This window comes from Leuciscus leuciscus, assembly GCF_965113295.1.
Source record: "Leuciscus leuciscus genome assembly, chromosome: 15".
NCBI lineage: Eukaryota > Metazoa > Chordata > Actinopteri > Cypriniformes > Leuciscidae > Leuciscus > Leuciscus leuciscus.
Genome location: NC_138739.1, coordinates 31,744,746 through 31,764,115, shown reverse-complemented (window position 1 = coordinate 31,764,115; position 19,370 = coordinate 31,744,746).

Sequence of the window (19,370 nt, the reverse complement as noted above, 5' to 3'; positions counted from 1 at the left end):
TCCAAAGTCCAAAACACACGCGTACCTCTCAACCGGAAACACATTAGTATGACGTAAAAAGCACCGTCTATAGTCTCCGCCCTTCACGGGTCTCTGAACTAGTTCTACCAGCCTGTCCTGATCATTGGACATTACGAGACACTTGTTTTCCTCTAGGGGGCCATGGTGGCTCATAAACCCAATTCCCATTCATCCGCATTTAAATCCTAGAACCATTTATTGTCTCATTATAGACATGTGCACAATAAACGTCTTTTTTTTTTTTACCTAGACTATTAATAATTCAAAGAATTGGCATCTGGCATGCAACTAATTCGCAACAGTAATCTGAATGCCTAAAATGCCTTCTAATCACAAACTACAGTAAATGGTCCATTTACACCAGCGTGTTTTATATAAATATCTAATGTTTAGTTACATCTCCCTTGTCCTTCAAAGTTAGATTTTTTTAATCTGAAAGAAGTGTCGTTTTGCATCCATTGGGTGGCACTGTGCCATTCTGTAAAATGCATAGAACCGACACAAGAAATTATTGTTTCTTGAGGATCTCGAATACCCTTGTTTTTTTTGTTAGTTTTTTTCCTCTTTTCCCCCACATTTTATGACAAGTGATTTAATGCTGCTCCCTAATCTGTTTTTTCACAAAAGACGCCACATTGCCGTTTGCAAGAAAAAGGCAATTGATTTTTCTACCCACTAATCCTTATGAATTAACCAAAAAAGAATTAAGGCTGTTCTTGTCACTTTTTTTTTTTTTTTTTAAACAACGCCATCAGTTATCCAGCTTATGGTTATTTTGTCAACAATAAATGGTTTGAAAACCCCCAAGGATGAGGAATTCCATATGAAATATTACAGCACTAAACAGGTCCTAAAATTGTTCTATAGCTCTGGATTGCAGCTTTAAAAAAAAAAAAAAAAAAAAGGCCTTTATGATGCAAAAGCACATTGAGAGTTCACCCAAGTTACCACACTCGTCAGAGCCAGAGCCACACATAGGCCCTTTAATATTTTCCATTCGCCCCTTTTCCCATCTAGCGGGTATCAAGGGTCCGCATGTAACCCACATGTCATAATAATGGCGAAACCCTCCTTACTATTTACAGCCTCATGACATGTAATGACCCGCCATACACCGAAACTCATCAGAACCCCTGGAAACGTAATTCCCCGCCCCCAGCAGGGTTTTCACACCGAGCAGCAGACGCCCCTCGCCCACGCTCCCTTCAGAGCGGTGTCATCGGAATATGCCCCACTGATTTAATATCTGTTTGCTGCATGCATTTGCGGGCCGCCATGTAATCAAGCAAGAAGCCACTGCTGTGCCTGCCCTCATAAATCACCGTCCCTGGCGGACAATCATGCCTGGCCCTAGTGAAGCCACTGATTACACTCACTGCCTTATTAAAACCGTTCCCGCCGAAGGAAACGCGCGCGTCTTTTTATTTATCGGCCTCGTGTCATTTGCGGCAGTCCGTCTTTCGCTCTTAAATGATTTGGCGCGGTGATGGAATGACGCCTCAATTGAGTTCACAGGAGGAGAGGGTGCCGTTCCAATAATCTCTGGAGTATCGCCTCACTGAACTGCCCGTGATTCCTCCCTCCTGTCAAAGCCAACTAAGGTCTCCTCCCGGAGAAGGTACAACAGACTCGTCTCGGCAATAAGCTGTGGCATTTTGTTAGAGAAGGTTACCGCACTTTGTCACATAAGGGCTTGTTTTTGAAGGCCACAACCTGCACTTTCACAGGTATAGGCTTGAGACTTTTACATTATAGACGGATACGTTAGCTGATGGGGAGAAAGATGACTTTTTTGTTTCATGGCTAATTTCCATGACTTTTCCAGGCCTTAAAATCCCAGTTTTAAAAGTTAACAAGAGCGAAAATTCTAGAAGGATCTATTTTTTTAATTTAATGATTTGTGACACAATTAAAAATAATAAATCCACAAATTGCGCTCTGTGTACAGCATCATCATTTACTTAATATCACTTTTGCATGGCCCGCCTACTCAAGCTTTTACAGGCCCACTGAAGTGCATTGAAACGCACAGCATTGCACAATAGACCAATTTCGAGCCGACGTCACAGTTACGTCATGGCGTTAGCTGGTGGCAAAACAAAGGGAAAACTGGAGGCGGCTGATACAAACCAGCACAGATTCGGCTACATAATAAGGAGCTTAAATTATTAAGTTGGCTTGAGAGAGCCAACTTACTGATATTGTACTTAAACTTAATATTATTAAGTTGGCTTGAGAAAGCCAACATATTGAAATCCTATTTAAACTTATTAGTGGTGCTTTTTCAAAGCAACACTAGTGTTATTGTCACTCATACTTATTATTCTTATTTTTATTATTATTATTATTCTGGACAAAGTTTGGCGCGTAATGCGCCCCGCACCGTTTGTCACAGACCCCTGAGTGAGGTGTCAAATCGAGCGGCTCATTGAGGAGAGGTGTGCTATATCTTTTCTAAGCGATCGGGTGTACGATGTTCGCACAGCGGACGAAAAAGCGGCCAAAAAAGTCCCATTGACTTAACATGGGGAGTTCTAAAAACATTTGAATCCCAACTGCCGTTTTCACACACACCACTCCAAAGGGCCTGACACCCCTGCGTTTCTCTCCCTCTCTCTCTCCCTCAGAGGATTTATATTATCAAGCAGCCAATAAGTAATGGCCTAAAATCTTCATAGCCACACCCTAGCAACCAGTTACAGCACCCTAGCAACCACTCTGAGCTCCCTAGCAACCACCCTAAACCAATAAATAATATAAAAACATTTTTTTTACATTTTTTAAAGCAATATCACACTCGTAGCCTTGCGATATTGCTCCATGCTTGTGCCTATTCGGCCATAGGCACGAGGCCGCAGGCCGAGTGCCGTACTGAAGGAACTCGTTATTAAAGATTTTAAGAACTCTATAAAAACTCCATAGTAACCATATTTGACAACTACCAACCACCTAGTAACACCATAGCAACTACCAAAAATACCTTAGCAACCACCCTGAACACCCTAGCAACTGCCTAGCAACCACCCAGAACACCTAGCAACTGCCTAGTAACCACCCAGAACGCCTAGCAACCACCCAGAACACCCTAGCAACTGCCTAGCAACGCCCTAGCATCCACCCAGAATACCATAGCAACTGCCTAGCAACACCATAGCAACCACCTAGCAACCACCAAGAATACCCTAGCAACTGCCTAGCAACCACCCAGAACACCTTAGCAACTGCCTAGCAACACCATAGCAACCACCCAGAAAACCCTAGCAACCACCACCTGGCAACAGCATCTTGCTAAAAACATGCTAGCAACATACTAATCATGCTAGTATCATGCTAGCAACATGCTAATCAAGCTAGCATCATGCTAGCATCATGCTAATCAAGCTAACAAAATGCTAATAATGTTAGCATAATGCTAGCAACATGCTAATCAAGCTAGCATCATGCTAGCAACATGCTAATCAAGCTAGCATAATGCTAGCAACATGCTAATCAAGCTAGCATCATGCTAGCAACATGCTAATCAAGCTAGCATAATGCTAGAAACATGCTAATCATGTTAGCATCTAGCTAAAAACATGCTAGCAACATGCTAATCATGCTAACATCAAGCTACCAACATGCTAATCAAGCTAGCATTATGCTAACATAATGCTAATCATGCTAGCATCATGCTACCAATATGCTAATTAAGCTATCACAATGCTATTCAAGCTAGCATCATGCTAACAACATGTTAATCAAGCTAGCATAATACTAGCAACATGCTAATCAAGCTAGCATCATGCTAACAACATGCTAATCAAGCTAGCATAATGCTAGCAACATGCTAATCATGTTAGCATCTAGCTAAAAACATGCTAGCAACATGCTAATCATGCTAACATCAAGCTACCAACATGCTAATCAAGCTAGCATCATGCTACCAATATGCTAATTAAGCTAGCACAATGATATTCAAGCTAGCATCATGCTAACAACATGTTAATCAAGCTAGCATAATGCTAGCAACATGCTAATCATGTTAGCATCTAACTAAAAACATGCTAGCAACATGCTAATCATGCTAGCATCATGCTACCAACATGCTAATCATGTTAACAAAATGCTAATCAAGCTAGCATCATGCTAGCATTATGCTAATCAAGCTAGCAACATGCTAATAATGCTAGCATTATGCTACCAACATGCTAATCAAGCTAGCATCATGCTATCAACATGCTAATCAAGCTAGCATAATGCTAGCAACATGCTAATCAAGCTAGCATCATGCTAGCAACATGCTAATCAAGCTAGCATTATGTTAGCAACATGCTAATCATGTTAGCATCTAGCTAAAAACATGCTAGCAACATGCTAATCATGCTAGCATCAAGCTACCAACATGCTAATCAAGCTAGCATCATGCTAACATCATGCTAATCAAGCTAGCATAATGCTAGAAACATGCTAATCAAGCTAGCATCATGCTAGAAACATGCTAATCATGTTAGCATCTAGTTAAAAAAATGCTAACAACATGCTAATAATGCTAGCATCAAGCTACCAACATGCTAATCAAGCTAGCATCATACTAACATCATGCTAATCATGCTAGCATCATGCTACCAATATGCTAATTAAGCTAGCATAATGCTAGCAAAATGTTATTCAAGCTAACATCATGCTAACAACATGTTAATCAAGCTAGCATAATGCTAGCAACATGCTAATCATGTTAGCATCTAGCTAAAAACATGCTAGCAAAATGCTAATCATGCTAACATCTTGTTAAAAGCATGCTAGCAACATGCTAATCATGCTAGCATCATGCTACCAACATGCTAATCATGTTAACAACATGCTAATCATGCTAGCATCATTTTAACAACATGTTAATCATAGTAAATCATGCTGGAATGTGGTAAATCGTAGTAAATCATCTTAGAAACATGGTAAATCGCGGTAAATAATGCTAAAAACGTGGTATATCATGGTATCACAACATGTTAATTGTGTTAGCATCTGCCCAGTGGCGAGTTTTGCCACTGCAAGCACCACTTCACATTTTCTTCAGGAAATGTACATTCTAGTTATGTTGGCTTGAGAAAGCCAATATATTGAAATCCTATTTAAACTTATTAAGTTGGCTTGAGAGAGCCAACATATTGAAATCCTATTTAAACTTATTATTATTATTATTAAGTTGGCTTGAGAAAGCCAACATATTGAAATCCTATTTAAACTTATTATTATTATTCTTCTTACTAAAACTGTTGACTCAAACTCGTCCTAGAGCTTTAACTCTACATACACCAAACTCGGCTCAGACACTCAAACTGATCTGAAGTTAGTTGCTATATCTTTTCAGACTGATCGGACTTACGGTTTTCCTACAAATGACGATCAAAACTCGGAAAAACTCCCATTGACTTAACATTGGGCATTCTAAAAAAATTCAAACTCACCAACCGACATAAATTCAAATCTAAATCCCTTGAAAACTAAAACAAACTGCCATTCTATATATATTAGCCAATGAAACTCATTTAAACTAATAAACACTAATCTCATACACTTATAAACTAATTAACTTAAATTTAATAACTAATTAACTAATAAACTCGTGAATTCATATACTTATGAACTCTTAAACTCATAAATTAATAAACTCTGAACTCTAAACTCATTTAAACTTATAAACTCTAAACTCAAAAACTTGTACACTTATAAACTCTAAACTCATAAACTCTGAGTGTGTGTGTGTGTGTGTGTGTGTGTGTGTGTGTGTGTGTCTGAGTGTCTGAGTGAGTGTGTGAGCGAGGTAGTCTGTTTGAGTGTGTGTGTGTGTGTGTGTGTGTGTGTGTGTGTGTGTGTGTGTGTATCTATCTATCTACCGCTCTGAATACCATAGCAACCACCCAGAACACCCTAGCAACCACCCAAAACACCATAGCAACCACCCAAAATACCCTAGCAACACCATAGCAACCACACAAAACATCCTAGTAACCACCCATAACACCCTAGCAACCGCCTAGCAACCACCCAGAACACCCTAGCAACCACCCAAAAGACCCTAGCAACCACCCAAAAGACCCTAGAAACCGCCTAGCAACCACCCAGAATACTCTAGCAACCACCCAAAACACCCTAGCAACCACCCAGAACACCCTAGCAACCGCCTAGCAACCACCCAGAATACCCTAGCAACCACCCAAAACACCCTAGCAACCACCCAGAACACCATAGCAACCGCCTAGCAACCACCCAAAAGACCCTAGCAACCGCCTAGCAACCACCCAGAATACCCTAGCAACCACCCAAAACACCCTAGCAACCACCCAAAAGACCCTAGCAACCGCCTAGCAACCACCCAAAAGACCCTAGCAACCACCCAAAACACCCTAGCAACCGCCTAGCAACCACCCAAAAGACCCTAGCAACCACCCAGAACACCCTAGCAACCGCCTAGCAACCACCCAAAAGACCCTAGCAACCACCCAAAATATCCTAGCAACCACCCAGAATACCCTAGCAACCACCCAAAACACCCTAGCAACCACCCAGAACACCCTAGCAACCGCCTAGCAACCACCCAAAAGACCCTAGCAACCACCTAGCAACCACCCAAAAGACCCTAGCAACCACCCAAAACACCCTAGCAACCACCCAGAACACCCTAGCAACCGCCTAGCAACCACCCAAAAGACCCTAGCAACCACCCAGGACACCCTAGCAACCACCTAGCAACCACCCAGAAGACCCTAGCAACCACCCAAAATATCCTAGCAACCACCTAGCAACCACCCAGAATACCCTAGCAACCACCCAAAAAACCCTAGCAACCACCCAAAAGACCCTAGCAACCGCCTAGCAACCACCCAGAATACCCTAGCAACCACCAAAAACACCCTAGCAACCACCCAGAACACCCTAGCAACCGCCTAGCAACCACCCAAAAGACCCTAGCAACCGCCTAGCAACCACCCAGAATACCCTAGCAACCACCCAAAACACCCTAGCAACCACCCAGAACACCCTAGCAACCGCCTAGCAACCACCCACAAGACCCTAGCAACCACCCAAAAGACCCTAGCAACCACCTAGCAACCACCCAGAATACCCTAGCAACCACACAAAACATCCTAGTAACCACCCAAAACAACCTAGCAACCGCCTAGCAACCACCCAGAACACCCTAGCAACCACCCAAAAAACCCTAGCAACCGCCTAGCAACCACCCAAAAGACCCTAGCAACCACCAAAAAGACCCTAGCAACCGCCTAGCAACCACCCAGAATACCCTAGCAACCACCCAAAACACCCTAGCAACCACCCAGAACACCCTAGCAACCGCCCAGAATACCCTAGCAACCACCCAAAACACCCTAGCAACCACCCAAAAGACCCTAGCAACCGCCTAGCAACCACCCAAAATACCCTAGCAACCGCCTAGCAACCACCCAAAAGACCCTAGCAACCACCCTAAATATCCTAGCAACCGCAAAGCAACCATCCAGAATACCCTAGCAACCACCCAAAACACCCTAGCAACCACCCTAAATATCCTAGCAACCGCCTAGCAACCACCCAGAATACCCTAGCAACCACCCAAAACACCCTAGCAACCACCCAGAACACCCTAGCAACCACCTAGCAAACACCCAAAAGACCCTAGCAACCACCCAAAAGACCCTAGCAACCACCCAGGTCACCCTAGCAACCACCTAGCAACCACCCAGAACACCCTAGCAACCTCCCAAAATACCCTAGCAACACCATAGCAAGATCCTAGCAACCGCCTAGCAAAAAACGTTCTACTCCAAACTTTCTCAAGCCAACTTAAAGTTTGTCTCGACGAACTTTCGCATCTAGTTAAGTTGGCTTGAGAAAGCCAACATATTGAAATCCTATTTAAACTTATTATTATTATTAATATTATTATTATTCTTCTGTGAAAACTGTTGACTCAAACTCCTCCTAGAGCTTTAACTCTACATACTCCAAACTCGGCTCAGACACTCAAACTGATCTGAAGTTAGTTGCTTTATCTTTTCAGACTGATCGGACTTACGGTTTTCCTACAAATGACGATCAAAACTCGGAAAAACTCCCATTGACTTAACATTGGGCATTCTAAAAAAATTCAAACTCGCCAACCGACAAAAATTCAAATCTAAATCCCTTGAAAACTAAATCAAACTGCCATTCTATATATATTAGCCAATGAAACTCATTTAAACTAATAAACTCTAATTTCATACACTTATAAACTAATTAACTTAAATTTAATAACTAATTAACTAATAAACTCATGAATTCATAGACTTATGAACTCTTAAACTCATAAATTAATAAACTCTGAACTCTAAACTCATTTAAACTTATAAACTCTAAACTCAAAAACTTGTACACTTATAAACTTATCAATTTATACACTTATAAACTCTAAACTCTGAGTGTGTGTGTGTGTGTGTGTGTGTGTATCTATCTATCTACCGCTCTGAATACCATAGCAACCACCCAGAACACCCTAGCAACCACCTAGCAACCACCAAGAACACCCTAGCAACCACCCAAAAGACCCTAGCAACCACCCAAAACACCCTAGCAACCGCCTAGCAACCACCCAGAACACCCTAGCAACCACCCAAAACACCCTAGCAACCACCCAAAATACCCTAGCAACACCATAGCAACCACACAAAACATCCTAGTAACCACCCATAACACCCTAGCAACCGCCTAGCAACCACCCAGAACACCCTAGCAACCACCCAAAAGACCCTAGCAACCACCCAAAAGACCCTAGCAACCGCCTAGCAACCACCCAGAATACCCTAGCAACCACCCAAAACACCCTAGCAACCACCCAAAACACCCTAGCAACCGCCTAGCAACCACCCAGAATACCCTAGCAACCACCCAAAACACCCTAGCAACCACCCAGAACACCATAGCAACCGCCTAGCAACCACCCAAAAGACCCTAGCAACCGCCTAGCAACCACCCAGAATACCCTAGCAACCACCCAAAACACCCTAGCAACCACCCAAAAGACCCTAGCAACCGCCTAGCAACCACCCAAAAGACCCTAGCAACCACCCAAAACACCCTAGCAACCGCCTAGCAACCACCCAAAAGACCCTAGCAACCACCCAGAACACCCTAGCAACCGCCTAGCAACCACCCAAAAGACCCTAGCAACCACCCAAAAGACCCTAGCAACCACCCAAAATATCCTAGCAACCACCCAGAATACCCTAGCAACCACCCAAAACACCCTAGCAACCACCCAAAAGACCCTAGCAACCACCTAGCAACCACCCAAAAATCCCCTAGCAACCACCCAGAACACCCTAGCAACCGCCTAGCAACCACCCAAAATACCCTAGAAACCGCCTAGCAACCACCCAAAAGACCCTACCAACCACCCTAAATATCCTAGCAACCGCATAGCAACCACCCAGAATGCCCTAGCAACCACCCAAAACACCCTAGCAACCACCCAGAACACCCTAGCAACCGCCTAGCAACCACCCAAAAGACCCTAGCAACCACCCAAAATATCCTAGCAACCGCCTAGCAACCACCCAGAATACCCTAGCAACCACCCAGAATACCATAGCAACCACCCAGAACACCCGAGCAACCGCCCTAAATACCCTAGCAACATCATAGCAACCACCCATAACATCCTAGCAACCGCCTAGCAAAAAAATTTCCGGTCCAAACTTTCTCAAGCCAACTTAAAGTTTGTCTCGACGAACTTTCGCATCTAGTTAATATTATTATTCTTCTGTGAAAAACTGTTGACTCAAACTCGCCCTAGAGCTTTAACTCTACATACTCAAAACTCGGCTCAGACACTCAAACTGATCTGAAGTTAGTTGCTTTATCTTTTCAGACTGATCGGACTTACGGTTTTCCTACAAATGACGATCAAAACTCGGAAAAACTCCCATTGACTTAACATTGGGCATTCTAAAAAAATTCAAACTCACCAACCGACAAAAATTCAAATCTAAATCCCTTGAAAACTAAATCAAACTGCCATTCTATATATATTAGCCAATGAAACTCATTTAAACTAATAAACTCTAATCTCATACACTTATAAACTAATTAACTTAAATTTAATAACTAATTAACTAATAAACTCATGAATTCATATACTTATGAACTCTTAAACTCATAAATTAATAAACTCTGAACTCTAAACTCATTTAAACTTATAAACTCTAAACTCAAAAAACTTGTACACTTATAAACTCATCAATTTATACACTTATAAACTCTAAACTCATAAACTCTGAATGTGTGTGTGTGTGTGTGTGTGTGTGTGTATCTATCTATCTACCGCTCTGAATACCATAGCAACCACCCAGAACACCCTAGCAACCACCTAGCAACCACCCAGAACACCCTAGCAACCACCCAAAAGACCCTAGCAACCACCCAAAATATCCTAGCAACCACACAAAACATCCTAGTAACCACCCATAACACCCTAGCAACCGCGTAGCAACCACCCAGAACACCCTAGCAAAACACCCTAGCAACCACCCAAAATATCCTAGCAACCGCCTAGCAACCACCCATAATACCCTAGCAACCACCCAAAACACCCTAGCAACCGCCTAGCAACCACCCAAAAGACCCTAGCAACCACCCAAAATACCCTAGCAACCGCCTAGCAACCACCCAAAAGACCCTAGCAACCACCCAAAATAGCCTAGCAACCACCCAAAATACCCTAGCAACCACCCAAAATACCCTAGCAACCGCCTAGCAACCACCCAGAATACCCTAGCAACCACCCAGAACACCCTAGCAACCGCCTAGCAACCACCCAAAAGACCCTAGCAACCACCCAAAAGACCCTAGCAACCGCCTAGCAACCACCCAGAATACCCTAGAAACCACCCAAAACACCCTAGCAACCACCCAGAACACCCTAGCAACCGCCTAGCAACCACCCAAAAGACCCTAGCAACCACCCAAAAGACCCTAGCAACCGCCTAGCAACCACCCAGAATACCCTAGCAACCACCCAAAACACCCTAGCAACCACCCAGAACACCATAGCAACCGCCTAGCAACCACCCAGAATACCCAAGCAACCACCCAAAACACCCTAGCAACCACCCAGAACACCCTAGCAACCGCCTAGCAACCACCCAAAACACCCTAGCAACCACCCAAAACACCCTAGCAACCGCCTAGCAACCACCCAAAAGACCCTAGCAACCACCCAAAACACCCTAGCAACCACCCAAAATACCCTAGCAACACCATAGCAACCACACAAAACATCCTAGTAACCACCCATAACATCCTAGCAACTGCCTAGCAACCACCCAGAACACCCTAGCAACCACCCAAAATATCCTAGCAACCGCCTAGCAACCACCCATAATACCCTAGCAACCACCCAAAACACCCTAGCAACCACCTAGAACACCCTAGCAACCGCCTAGCAACCACCCAAAAGACCCTAGCAACCACCCAAAACACCCTAGCAACCACCCAAAATACCCTAGCAACACCATAGCAACCACACAAAACATCCTAGTAACCACCCATAACACCCTAGCAACCGCCTAGCAACCACCCAGAACACCCTAGCAACCACCCAAAACACCCTAGCAACCACCCAAAATATCCTAGCAACCGCCTAGCAACCACCCATAATACCCTAGCAACCACCCAAAACACCCTAGCAACCACCTAGAACACCCTAGCAACCGCCTAGCAACCACCCAAAAGACCCTAGCAACCACCCAAAATACCCTAGCAACACCATAGCAACCACACAAAACATCCTAGTAACCACCCATAACACCCTAGCAACCGCCTAGCAACCACCCAAAACACCCTAGCAACCACCCAAAATATCCTAGCAACCGCCTAGCAACCACCCAAAACACCCTAGCAACCACCCAGAACATCCTAGCAACTGCCTAGCAACCACCCAAAAGACCCTAGCATCCACCCAAAACACCCTAGCAACCGCCTAGCAACCACCCAGAATACCCTAGCAACCACCCAAAATACCCTAGCAACCGCCTAGCAACCAACCTAAATATCCTAGCAACCGCATAGCAACAACCCAAAACACCCTAGCAACCACCCAGAACACCCTAGCAACCGCCTAGCAACCACCCAAAACACCCTAGCAACCACCCAAAACACCCTAGCAACACCATAGCAACCACACAAAACATCCTAGTAACCACCCATAACACCCTAGCAACCGCCTAGCAACCACCCAGAACACCCTAGCAACCACCCAAAACACCATAGCAACCACACAAAACACCCTAGCAACCTCCCAAAATACCCTAGCAACACCATAGCAACACCATAGCAACATCCTAGCAACCGCCTAGCAAAAAACGTTCTGGTCCAAACTTTCTCAAGCCAACTTAAAGTTTGTCTCGACGAACTTTCGCATCTAGTTATGTTGGCTTGAGAAAGCCAACATATTGAAATCCTATTTAAACTTATTATTATTATTCTTCTTACTAAAACTGTTGACTCAAACTCGTCCTAGAGCTTTAACTCTACATACTCCAAACTCGGCTCAGACACTCAAACTGATCTGAAGTTAGTTGCTATATCTTTTCAGACTGATCGGACTTACGGTTTTCCTACAAATGACGATCAAAACTCGGAAAAACTCCCATTGACTTAACATTGGGCATTCTAAAAAAATTCAAACTCACCAACCGACAAAAATTCAAATCTAAATCCCTTGAAAACTAATTCAAACTGCCATTCTATATATATTAGCCAATGAAACTCATTTAAACTAATAAACTCTAATCTCATACACTTATAAACTAATTAACTTAAATTTAATAACGAATTAACTAATAAACTCATGAATTCATAGACTTATGAACTCTTAAACTCATAAATTAATAAACTCTGAACTCTAAACTCATTTAAACTTATAAACTCTAAACTCAAAAACTTGTACACTTATAAACTCTAAACTCATAAACTCTGTGTGTGTGTGTGTGTGTGTGTGTGTGTGTATCTATCTACCGCTCTGAATACCATAGCAACCACCCAGAACACCCTAGCAACCACCTAGCAACCACCCAGAACACCCTAGCAACCACCCAAAAGACCCTAGCAACCACCTAGCAACCACCCAAAACACCCTAGCAACCGCCTAGCAACCACCCAAAAGACCCTAGCAACCACCCAAAATACCCTAGCAACACCATAGCAACCACACAAAACATCCTAGTAACCACCCATAACACCCTAGCAACCGCCTAGCAACCACCCAGAACACCCTAGCAACCACCCAAAACACCCTAGCAACCACCCAAAATACCCTAGCAACACCATAGCAACCACCCAAAACATCCTAGTAACCACCCATAACACCCTAGCAACCGCCTAGCAACCACCCAGAACACCCTAGCAACCACCCAAAACACCCTAGCAACCACCCAAAATATCCTAGCAACCGCCTAGCAACCACCCAGAATACCCTAGCAACCACCCAAAACACCCTAGCAACCACCCAGAACACCCTAGCAACCGCCTAGCAACCACCCAAAAGACCCTAGCAACCACCCAGAATACCATAGCAACCACCCAAAATACCCTAGCAACCGCCTAGCAACCACCCAAAAGACCCTAGCAACCACCCAAAAGACCCTAGCAACCACCCAAAATAGCCTAGCAACCACCCAAAATACCCTAGCAACCACCAAGCAACCACCCAAAAGACCCTAGCAACCACCCTAAATATCCTAGCAACCGCATAGCAACCACCCAGAATAGCCTAGCAACCACCCAAAACACCCTAGCAACCACCCAAAATACCCTAGCAACACCATAGCAACCACACAAAACATCCTAGTAACCACCCATAACACCCTAGCAACCACCCAAAACACCCTAGCAACCACCCAGAACACCCTAGCAACCGCCTAGCAACCACCCAAAAGACCCTAGCAACCACCCAAAACACCCTAGCAACCGCCTAGCTACCACCCAAAAGACCTTAGCAACCACCCAAAATACCCTAGCAACCGCCTAGCAACCAACCAAAAGACCCTAGCAACCACCCAAAATACCCTAGCAACCACCCTAAATATCCTAGCAACCGCATAGCAACCACCCAGAATACCCTAGCAACCACCCAAAACACCCTAGCAACCACCCAGAACACCCTAGCAACCGCCTAGCAACCACCCAAAAGACCCTTGCAACCACCCAAAATATCCTAGCAACCGCCTAGCAACCACCCAGAATACCCTAGCAACCACCCAAAACACCCTAGCAACCACCCAAAACACCCTAGCAACCACCCAAAACACCCTAGCAACACCATAGCAACCACCCATAACATCCTAGCAACCGCCTAGCAAAAAACGTTCTGGTCCAAACTTTCTCAAGCCAACTTAAAGTTTGTCTCGACGAACTTTCGCATCTAGTTATTATTATTATTCTTCTGTACAAAACTATTGACTCAAACTCGCCCTAGAGCTTTAACTCTACATACTCCAAACTCGGCTCAGACACTCAAACTGATCTGAAGTTTTATGCTATATCTTTTCAGACTGATCGGACTTACGGTTTTCCTACAAATGACGATCAAAACTCGGAAAAACTCCCATTGACTTAACATTGGGCATTCTAAAAAAATTCAAACTCACCAACCGACAAAAATTCAAATCTAAATCCCTTGAAAACTAAATCAAACTGCCATTCTATATATATTAGCCAATGAAACTCATTTAAACTAATAAACTCTAATTTCATACACTTATAAACTAATTAACTTAAATTGAATAACTAATTAACTAATAAACTCATGAATTCATAGACTTATGAACTCTTAAACTCATAAATTAATAAACTCTGAACTCTAAACTCATTTAAACTTATAAACTCTAAACTCATAAACTCTGAGTGTGTGTGTGTGTGTGTATCTATCTATCTACCACTCTGAATACCATAGCAACCACCCAGAACACCCTAGCAACCACCCAGAACACCCTAGCAACCGCCTAGCAACCACCCAAAAGACCCTAGCAACCACCCAAAAGACCCTAGCAACCACCCAGAATACCCTAGCAACCACCCAAAAGACCCTAGCAACCACCCAAAAGACCCTAGCAACCGCCTAGCAACCACCCAGAATACCCTAGCAACCACCCAAAACACCCTAGCAACCACCCAGAACACCCTAGCAACCGCCTAGCAACCACCCAGAATACCCTAGCAACCACCCAAAACACCCTAGCAACCACCCAGAACACCATAGCAACCGCCTAGCAACCACCCAAAAGACCCTAGCAACCGCCTAGCAACCACCCAGAATACCCTAGCAACCACCCAAAACACCCTAGCAACCGCCTAGCAACCACCCAAAAGACCCTAGCAACCACCCAGAACACCCTAGCAACCGCCTAGCAACCACCCAAAAGACCCTAGCAACCACCCAAAATACCCTAGCAACCACCCAGAATACCCTAGCAACCACCCAAAACACCCTAGCAACCACCCAGAACACCCTAGCAACCGCCTAGCAACCACCCAAAAGACCCTAGCAACCACCTAGCAACCACCCAAAAGACCCTAGCAACCACCCAAAAGACCCTAGCAACCACCCAAAACACCCTAGCAACCACCCATAACACCCTAGCAACCGCCTAGCAACCACCCAGAACACCCTAGCAACCACCCAAAAGACCCTAGCAACCACCTAGCAACCACCCAGAAGACCCTAGCAATCACCCAAAAGACCCTAGCAACCACCCAGGACACCCTAGCAACCACCTAGCAACCACCCAGAACACCCTAGCAACCTCCCAAAATACCCTAGCAACACCATAGCAACATCCTAGCAACCGCCTAGAAAAAAACTTTCTGGTCCAAACTTTCTCAAGCCAACATAAAGTTTGTCTCGACGAACTTTCGCATCTAGTTATTATTATTATTCTTCTTACTAAAACTGTTGACTCGAACTCGCCCTAGAGCTTTAACTCTACATACTTCAAACTCGGCTCAGACACTCAAACTGATCTGCAGCTATATGCTATATCTTTTCAGACTGATCGGACTTACGGTTTTCCTACAAATGACGATCAAAACTCGGAAAAACTCCCATTGACTTAACATTGGGCATTCTAAAAAAATTCAAACTCACCAACCGACATAAATTCAAATCTAAATCCCTTGAAAACTAAAACAAACTGCCATTCTATATATATTAGCCAATGAAACTCATTTAAACTAATAAACACTAATCTCATACACTTATAAACTAATTAACTTAAATTTAATAACTAATTAACTAATAAACTCGTGAATTCATATACTTATGAACTCTTAAACTCATAAATTAATAAACTCTGAACTCTAAACTCATTTAAACTTATAAACTCTAAACTCAAAAACTTGTACACTTATAAACTCTAAACTCATAAACTCTGAGTGTGTGTGTGTGTGTGTGTGTGTGTGTGTGTGTGTGTGTCTGAGTGTCTGAGTGAGTGTGTGAGCGAGGTAGTCTGTTTGAGTGTGTGTGTGTGTGTGTGTGTGTGTGTGTGTGTGTGTGTGTGTGTATCTATCTATCTACCGCTCTGAATACCATAGCAACCACCCAGAACACCCTAGCAACCACCCAAAACACCATAGCAACCACCCAAAATACCCTAGCAACACCATAGCAACCACACAAAACATCCTAGTAACCACCCATAACACCCTAGCAACCGCCTAGCAACCACCCAGAACACCCTAGCAACCACCCAAAAGACCCTAGCAACCACCCAAAAGACCCTAGAAACCGCCTAGCAACCACCCAGAATACTCTAGCAACCACCCAAAACACCCTAGCAACCACCCAGAACACCCTAGCAACCGCCTAGCAACCACCCAGAATACCCTAGCAACCACCCAAAACACCCTAGCAACCACCCAGAACACCATAGCAACCGCCTAGCAACCACCCAAAAGACCCTAGCAACCGCCTAGCAACCACCCAGAATACCCTAGCAACCACCCAAAACACCCTAGCAACCACCCAAAAGACCCTAGCAACCGCCTAGCAACCACCCAAAAGACCCTAGCAACCACCCAAAACACCCTAGCAACCGCCTAGCAACCACCCAAAAGACCCTAGCAACCACCCAGAACACCCTAGCAACCGCCTAGCAACCACCCAAAAGACCCTAGCAACCACCCAAAATATCCTAGCAACCACCCAGAATACCCTAGCAACCACCCAAAACACCCTAGCAACCACCCAGAACACCCTAGCAACCGCCTAGCAACCACCCAAAAGACCCTAGCAACCACCTAGCAACCACCCAAAAGACCCTAGCAACCACCCAAAACACCCTAGCAACCACCCAGAACACCCTAGCAACCGCCTAGCAACCACCCAAAAGACCCTAGCAACCACCCAGGACACCCTAGCAACCACCTAGCAACCACCCAGAAGACCCTAGCAACCACCCAAAATATCCTAGCAACCACCTAGCAACCACCCAGAATACCCTAGCAACCACCCAAAAAACCCTAGCAACCACCCAAAAGACCCTAGCAACCGCCTAGCAACCACCCAGAATACCCTAGCAACCACCAAAAACACCCTAGCAACCACCCAGAACACCCTAGCAACCGCCTAGCAACCACCCAAAAGACCCTAGCAACCGCCTAGCAACCACCCAGAATACCCTAGCAACCACCCAAAACACCCTAGCAACCACCCAGAACACCCTAGCAACCGCCTAGCAACCACCCACAAGACCCTAGCAACCACCCAAAAGACCCTAGCAACCACCTAGCAACCACCCAGAATACCCTAGCAACCACACAAAACATCCTAGTAACCACCCAAAACAACCTAGCAACCGCCTAGCAACCACCCAGAACACCCTAGCAACCACCCAAAAAACCCTAGCAACCGCCTAGCAACCACCCAAAAGACCCTAGCAACCACCAAAAAGACCCTAGCAACCGCCTAGCAACCACCCAGAATACCCTAGCAACCACCCAAAACACCCTAGCAACCACCCAGAACACCCTAGCAACCGCCCAGAATACCCTAGCAACCACCCAAAACACCCTAGCAACCACCCAAAAGACCCTAGCAACCGCCTAGCAACCACCCAAAATACCCTAGCAACCGCCTAGCAACCACCCAAAAGACCCTAGCAACCACCCTAAATATCCTAGCAACCGCAAAGCAACCATCCAGAATACCCTAGCAACCACCCAAAACACCCTAGCAACCACCCTAAATATCCTAGCAACCGCCTAGCAACCACCCAGAATACCCTAGCAACCACCCAAAACACCCTAGCAACCACCCAGAACACCCTAGCAACCACCTAGCAAACACCCAAAAGACCCTAGCAACCACCCAAAAGACCCTAGCAACCACCCAGGTCACCCTAGCAACCACCTAGCAACCACCCAGAACACCCTAGCAACCTCCCAAAATACCCTAGCAACACCATAGCAAGATCCTAGCAACCGCCTAGCAAAAAACGTTCTACTCCAAACTTTCTCAAGCCAACTTAAAGTTTGTCTCGACGAACTTTCGCATCTAGTTAAGTTGGCTTGAGAAAGCCAACATATTGAAATCCTATTTAAACTTATTATTATTATTAATATTATTATTATTCTTCTGTGAAAACTGTTGACTCAAACTCCTCCTAGAGCTTTAACTCTACATACTCCAAACTCGGCTCAGACACTCAAACTGATCTGAAGTTAGTTGCTTTATCTTTTCAGACTGATCGGACTTACGGTTTTCCTACAAATGACGATCAAAACTCGGAAAAACTCCCATTGACTTAACATTGGGCATTCTAAAAAAATTCAAACTCGCCAACCGACAAAAATTCAAATCTAAATCCCTTGAAAACTAAATCAAACTGCCATTCTATATATATTAGCCAATGAAACTCATTTAAACTAATAAACTCTAATTTCATACACTTATAAACTAATTAACTTAAATTTAATAACTAATTAACTAATAAACTCATGAATTCATAGACTTATGAACTCTTAAACTCATAAATTAATAAACTCTGAACTCTAAACTCATTTAAACTTATAAACTCTAAACTCAAAAACTTGTACACTTATAAACTTATCAATTTATACACTTATAAACTCTAAACTCTGAGTGTGTGTGTGTGTGTGTGTGTGTGTATCTATCTATCTACCGCTCTGAATACCATAGCAACCACCCAGAACACCCTAGCAACCACCTAGCAACCACCAAGAACACCCTAGCAACCACCCAAAAGACCCTAGCAACCACCCAAAACACCCTAGCAACCGCCTAGCAACCACCCAGAACACCCTAGCAACCACCCAAA